Source organism: Nansenia antarctica, assembly GCF_963989245.1.
Source record: "Nansenia antarctica genome assembly, chromosome: 6".
In the NCBI taxonomy this organism is placed as follows: domain Eukaryota; kingdom Metazoa; phylum Chordata; class Actinopteri; order Argentiniformes; family Microstomatidae; genus Nansenia; species Nansenia antarctica.
In genome coordinates this window covers 35411341-35416593 of record NC_137676.1, presented here as the reverse complement: position 1 = coordinate 35416593, position 5253 = coordinate 35411341, and the positions used below count along the sequence as shown (strand labels likewise).

General features: G+C 47.7%; 1 protein-coding gene across 1 annotated transcript in view; it reads right to left on the bottom strand.

Annotated features, from left to right (window-relative positions):
* The window catches only part of osbpl2b (oxysterol binding protein-like 2b), a 51076-nt gene extending 46790 nt beyond the window's left edge, over positions 1 to 4286 (bottom strand). The window contains exon 1 of the mRNA XM_080535352.1: positions 4213 to 4286. The gene's annotated coding sequence lies outside the window, so the exon portion shown is untranslated. The remainder of the gene's footprint in view (positions 1 to 4212) is intronic.
* Between the last annotated feature and the right edge of the window lie 967 nt (positions 4287 to 5253).

The window sequence follows — 5253 nt, the reverse complement described above, 5'->3', positions numbered from 1 at the left end:
ATGGAGGGCTTTGTATGTGAGGATGAGGACTTTGAATTGGATACGTTCTTTGATGGGGAGCCAGTGGAGAGAGTGGAGGACAGGAGTGATGTGGTCACGGGAGCGGGTGTTTGAGAGGAGGCGTGCAGCAGAGTTTTGGACCATCTGGAGTCTATGGAGGGAGCGGGAGGTGATGCCGGTGAGTAGGGAGTTGCAGTAGTCAAGGCGGGAGGAGATGAAGGCGTGGATGAGGGATTCAGCAGGTGGATGTTTCGGAGGTGGAAGTAGGATGTCTTGACAATAGAGCTGACGTGGGGATCGAATGAGAGGATGGGGTCCAGAATGAAGCCGAGGTTGCGAGCCAGGGGGGAGGGGGTGATGGTAGTGTCGTCAATGGTGAGTGTGATGGGTCCGGTTTTATTGAGGGTGGATTTGGTGCCGATGAGGATGACTTCGGTCTTTTCACTGTTGAGTTTGAGGAAGTTGTGTGTGAGCCAGGTTTTTATTGATGAAATGCAGTTTTCGATGTGACTGAGGGGTGGGTTCTGGGTGGAGTTTGTGGTGATGTAAATCTGGGTGTCATCGGCGTAGCAGTGGAAGTCCAGGTTGAATTGACGGATGATGTGACCGAGGGGGAGTGTGTAGCAGAGGAAGAGCAGGGGGCCGAGGACTGAGCCTTGTGGGACCCCCTGTGTGACAGAGGAGGAGGAGGAGGTGTGACCGGCGGAGAGGGAGATGAACTGTTGTCTGTTGGTGAGGTAGGAGGTGAGCCAGTCCAGGGCGGTGCCCTCAACACCCAGTTGGCGCAACTGTAATTTATACAGTATAGCCTAACCCTAGTCTAACCCTTACACACGAGACATGTCAGCTCTTATCAGGTGAAAACTCCAAGACATATCCTTCATTTGAGTCATATGATTGACTTTATATTGATTTATAATTTTCGATTATTGCCATACTGTACTTCAATAAACAAGTTGGACAGTAAACATGTTGTCCTCCATGAATGACGTAGCACCCCTCCTCGTGTGAACAATTATTCAGACGCACGACTGAAAAGTCTCCGGAACGCATATAGTCATTATTTCATCCGTCTTGCTTCTTCCAGCTCTGCTGTTTATTTGAAGGCAGTCCACGGATTTGAGCTGGGCTCAAAAGTTACCGGAGCTTGTAGTGCTTATTGGATTCATTTAAGGATTTGACAGTATTATCTGAAAATGGATATAATGTCAAATTCAACAACCTTTCACTTTAGCTGCACTGTCACCAGATGAATCGGCATCACCTCTAAACTCCCAACAATCTCAACGGCGAGACCAAGTTCACCCTGTCAAAAACAGGCCAACATTTTGTAAATCGGCGTATATGTACGGCAAGACGAACAGACCCCCCCCCCACATCTACCCAATTTCAACAGAAAAGGTTAGCGTGTGTCTAGCCTAGGCCTAGAGTACATGGCGTAGCCTACATAGTATAGATAGACGAATGACGTAAGCAGCGGTTAGAGTCAGCCTAAAGACATCCGTCTGGAGAGAAGACTAGATGACGCAGAAACAGGAACCGAGAGAAAACCCTGAACTGGCCTTAACCCACGGCCACCACTCGCACTACCGTCTTCTGACGCTGGTTTTCTCTGTGTACCACATGTAGCCTACAAAAGAAGAGATTTGGTGAGGCTGCATTCTCATTTTATGCACCCAAATTGTGGAAAGCACTGCAAGTTTACATTAAGGGATGCAACCTCAGCAAATATGTTCAAGTCAAGGCTAAAAAAAAACATCTTTTTAATATTGCCTTTAAATGACTAAATAATTAAATTATGATTATATAATGATTGGAGCACTTTGAGCGCTATACAAATAAAGTTATTATTATTATTATTACCGAACTCACTTTTGGTTGACGGTTGCCTAGTGACAGTGCTAATGGTCTCCCTGTCTCATCTGCGGGTTTAAAGGTAGCCCACTGATACTGTTAGTGGTCCCCCCCTGGACACATTCTGAAAGTGCATTAACGGGACAGGACGTCCAACACCAAACACAGACAACTTAAACGGTCAAATAAATGGTAAATGGACTGACTTATATAGCGCCTTATTCCAAAGCGCTTCACAACCGCCTCTCATTCACCCATTCACCCATTCACACCAATGGCGGCCAAGCTACCATGCAAGGCGCCGGCCGGCCAGCTCACTGGGGGCAACTTAGGAGTTCAGTGTCTTGCCCAAGGACACTTCGACACGTGGCCAGCCAGGGTTCGATCCACCGATCTGCCGACCTCCTGGGGCGCCACAGCCGCCCCACAACTTCTCTCCCGAGACCAGAGTGTTCAACCAGTGACACTGTCCCGCCTCTGGCCGGACACTCCTCAGGGAAGCCCTTTGGGAGCGCAAACCTTCCTCCTTTCCTCAATACTGATGACAGGGCAGAGAGGGAGGGGCCTGTCTAAGGTGGACTTGCAGAGCGCACGCAGCTCACGCCTGCACTGTCTGTGACTAGAGCTCCAGGCGTGAGTCAGCACTCTCCAGTCAGCAGCACACACTCCAAGACAGAGTCACCTGACACCTAGGACTGGGAGGAGGAGGAGTCACTTAATCACTCGCACGCTCGCACACGCGCACACAGACACAGACACAGACACACACACACACACACACACACACACACACACACACACACACACACACACAGCTCAGGATCCTGCCCCGAAACCGACCACGCTGGTCCACACCCTCCTCCCTTGAAACACAAACACAAACAGGCGAGGCGTGGCTGGCGTGCTGCTCAGCCCAATACCTGAAGCACCACGTGTGTGTGTGTGTGTGTGTGTGTGTGTGTGTGTGTGTGTGTGTAAAGCGCATCAATAGTCCACACCCTCACCTAAAGGACTACCTGAGCACCCACATTCATATCATTCTCGAGCTTTGTGTTATGTTGACATATAAGCCTACCTCTGACGATTACCTACACAAGGGAGATACGTGACAATGTCACCTTTGTTACGACCAAGCCCGGTGGTCACGGAGTCCACACGTGACGCGACCGAGTGTTAAAGTCATATTATTTCTTAATTTAAAGAATAAACAATATATGTAGAGTGAAGTGTGTATAATCAGTAGTGTGAGTAGTGTATGGAGGAATGGAATGTGTGTTGTGGGAATGTTGGAAGACTGGAAGACAAAAACAAAACAAAAAGGGAAAAGAATAAACCAACCTGCCCGTGGGAGAGGAGAACTCAAATGGCCTCAGTAGGCAAAACCTGCACAGGTGAACAACATTTGCCGCCCACACTTGGCTCCCTAAACCTGACAGGCAGCCAACAGGGGAACAGCTGACAGAGAGAGAGGGGGTCGTCACACCTTGCACACATGGGCTCTCCACCTTGGCAACAATGGAAGCAGATCCCTCAGTAATGACTAGTGGTACACAGGATGCCTACCATCATGTGCTGCCACCATGGCAAACAAATACCACTTACATAACAGTGTCCCTCCCATACCATAGGAGGATGCACAAATCATCTATGGACCCCCCCCTTGTCCTTGTCCTTGCTTTCTGACAAACTGCTTGCATCCAGTCTTCAGCCTTGCCGACACAGAGTGGGACAACAGGCAGAGGAACATTCCTCCCTACTGGTATCTGACTACCTGATGGAGCTGATGATGATGATGATGATGATGACAGGCCGAATAGCACCTGGAATTCAAACGGAGGCAGTTCACCTGTCTCTCTACCTTCAACTGTACAGTTCGGGTTACTTTCCTTGAATACGTCCCTGTATGATAGTCCGTTGCTATGAGAAGGAAAGATGATATGCCTTCTTTTCTAGCAGAAAATGACAAGTTGACACCTTAGAGAAGGTAGCTTGTTAGACAAAAAAAACACTATGAAGGCGGAGTACACCACCCTATCATTTAGCTAGCGAGTTCAACAGCCCGCTGTCTGTAGCCCGCGTGATATTCCTTACGTCTTTGTATGCGGACACAATAACTGCAAAACTAAACAAACAAACACCAACAGTCAGCGATCAGCCATCACGTCCCCATCACGTCCCCTGTGTCCCTCTGAGACCTCTGTGTCAACAACGGCAGCGCTGCCACCAAGCTAACGTTCGCTAAGTCAGCTAGCATCTAACAACAAAGATGCAGGAAAAAAGGTTGCGCTTTTGGGAAAATAACGTCTATGAACAAATAGATAAAAACTGTGACGAAGTAGATATTGTCATATAATTTACCTGAAACGATTCGGCCAGCTGGTGATGTTTTGAACTGATTTGACAGGTCAGGATCAAACCTCGACGTAGTCTAGCCGCGGACTGACACAGAGGCGGAAGTAGGTGGTAGAGGCGGCCTGATTGACAGGACAACGCACCAATCGCATGTAGGGGCGGCCTGATAGACAAGACAACCCAACAATCGCGCGTAGGGGCGGCCTGATTGACAAGACATACCACCAATCAGCATGTAGCTGAACGGACCGCCTGATCTACATAAACACACGTAGACAGGCGAGAGGAAGAACAACGTGTACTAATTGACAGAACGCAGTCATTTATTACATTCTTTAATTGTCGGAGCAGGCTGATGATGTACATATTGATATTGGCACAAAAGCCTATGTATGCATTCCAAAATATGCCATCAAAGTCCTATATCTAGGAGATATAGCAAAGTTTGGAGCACTGTTGACAAATAATCAGGAATGATTAATCATGATACATACTTTGACAGCAGATTTTCCGAACCACACCTCTCGTTGGTTTTCATTCCAGCCATTCAATCACTTCTCATCATTTGTTGAGCATGGCCTTTCTAAACAATATAACCTTACCAGACAACGCATTAAACACATTCTTTCTGTTGCTTGCTGAACCCAACCCAAAAGACTAGATTTAGTCGTACACACATTTATTGTGAAATCCTGACACAAATGGCAAAAAGTGAATGATTACATTGTAGACAATTGAAAGACAATTGTATACTATTGACAGCATGAACTTTCATCATCCCTGCACCCACCTTGTGCTGGTACAGTAGACCTAACCAAGGATGGAGGATTGGGATCTATATCAGTAATCAGCATCCAGTGCATAATTTATGAGAGATAAGTTTGGCTGCCCTGTATTATCCTCCTCATCAATAATGCAGGCAGTGTTGTCACTGATACACCTGTCCGTACGTCCTCAGATCTGCATGGAGCTGCAGAGACGCGACGACAGGCAGCATTGGCCTGCATTGACCCTGTCACAAATATGCACTCTGCGCACATTCCAGTG